This window comes from Myotis brandtii, unplaced genomic scaffold, assembly GCF_000412655.1.
Source record: "Myotis brandtii unplaced genomic scaffold, ASM41265v1 scaffold250, whole genome shotgun sequence".
In the NCBI taxonomy this organism is placed as follows: domain Eukaryota; kingdom Metazoa; phylum Chordata; class Mammalia; order Chiroptera; family Vespertilionidae; genus Myotis; species Myotis brandtii.
This window is the reverse complement of record NW_005359478.1, coordinates 1819876-1821865: the sequence shown is the minus strand read 5'-3', so window position 1 is coordinate 1821865 and position 1990 is coordinate 1819876. Positions and strand designations below refer to the sequence as shown.

At 52.0% G+C, this 1990-nt stretch overlaps 1 pseudogene; it reads right to left on the bottom strand.

The window, feature by feature from the left end:
• Window positions 1-1427: 1427 nt before the first annotated feature.
• LOC102245020 overlaps window positions 1428-1990 on the bottom strand; it is a 3682-nt pseudogene continuing 3119 nt past the window's right edge.

Here is a 1990-nt window from a genome sequence, read left to right as displayed (position 1 = left end):
TGGCCGGATGACTACACCCTCCTGCGATGCTGGGAAAGGAGGGAAGGCCGCGCTGGTCCGGCAGGGGGTGGGTGGGGAAGCTGCTGGGCTTGATTTACAGGATATGAGAGGAGACGGAGCAACCCTCCCAGCAGATCGCCTCTCTGCTCCACCAAGTTTCGTGTCTCATCACGTCCCCAATTCCTCTCCAGGGCAGGGCCCCCTTGGAGAGATTCTTACCAGCACCAGACACTTCCCTTGACTCAGCCCGAGGGGAGGCACCCAGCAAAGGGGAGTGACCCTTTCCATGTCAAAGGGACAGGTCATGGGACTGAGGCAGGACAGGCAGGAACCTGAAGCCCAGAGCTGCGGAGAGGAAAATGTTACAACAGCGCCCCCCCTCCCCCCAAGGTCAACTACCCATAGGCCAAACAGACCCGCCATCAAGGCCTGCTGTCTGGAATGTGGCCTTGGGCCCTTGCTGATGCAGCTGTGTAGGGAGGGACCAGGGCAGAAACACCGAGGCTCCAAGAAGCAGGCCACCCACTCGTCTACGCAGGCCATGAACTTTTCAGAACAATTCTGTGCCTCGAAGGTATGACCATGAATACCTCTATTTTACAGATGAGGAACCTGAGATGGAGAGGTGAGGTGACTTGCCTAAGGTCCCGTCATAGCTGAATAGTGACAGTGTGGGAAGACTGGCCCCCGGCAGCCCTCAGGACACCAGCGGGCATTTGAAGTGTCCAGTACTGCTGTCCCCCCCCACCCCCCACCCCTGCCCTCCCTGCCGGCTGACTGGAGGTTGGAAGCAATATCTACATTCCCATCTGTGTGTCTCTTGAGCCGACTCCTCCTCCCCGACCTGTGTGGCCCTCACTTCAGCTACCTGGGCACCTGGCCCTGAGCGTTTCCTCTCTGGTCACCAGCTGCCACTGGATGGGCCCCAGCTTGTGGTAGGAAAAGGCCACCCTGGAAATCCCTTCATGAGCATCACATCCACCTCTTCTGTTGTCCAGCGGTGGAAACTGAGGCCCAGATAGGGAAGTGACTTGTCCACGGTCACAAAGCTCGCTAGGGACCGAGTGGAGGCCAGAGCCCATGGCTGCTGACCCCTGACTAAGAGTCCCTGTTGACCCTCCCCTCCCTCCCCTTCCCCTCCCTTCCCCTTCCCTCCTCTCCCTCCCCTCCCTTCCCCTCCCCTCTCCTCTCTGGCTTTTCAGGTGGGCATTTTGGCTCGGAGCTGAGGGCTGCAGGAGCTCTGTGCTACAAGCAGGTTCCTTCTCTTGTGGTCCCTGATATAACTGTACGCGTGGCTCCTTCTGCGGAGACGTCTGGTGGTGGCCACAGCGTGGCAGCCACTCAGTGATTCTTCTCATCATTGATGTTTCCATCTCTCCCTCTCCCTTCCTCTCTGAAATCAATACATATATATTTTTTATTTGTTATTTTTTAAAAGGTCTCACACAATTATTACTGAACCAACCTACTATTGCAGGGGAAAAAAATCAATAGAGCAAAATCACAAGTCCATTAATCTTCCAATTAAAATCCAACTGTCCTCCAGACAGTAGCATCTTGTCAATCATTTAAGGGTGTAGGCAACCTGGATACAGCATAAATACGTGAGTCATCTCTCACGTGTGATTTCTCCTAGGCCCAGTTTGGTTCTTCTCCAATGTCTCCTCTCCGAGTTGTACCTGATTTTATTATCAGTTTTCATCTGAATCCATTGGGGACGGGCCGATTCTGCTTTTGTGTCTTGGCCAGGAACCTCTTGATCCTGAAAGTCTTGTGGGAAGACATGGTGAACGAGGAGGGAACGCACGCACCTCGATGGTGGAGAAAAAGCAAAATATATTTTTTAAAAATAAATAAACATCAACCTTTATCACTAAGATTGTTAAAAAAACAGTCAAATGAAACCAGTAAATGACTTTAAAATATATATATATATATATATTTATTGATTTCAGAGAGGAAGGGAGAGGGAGAGATAGAAACATCAATG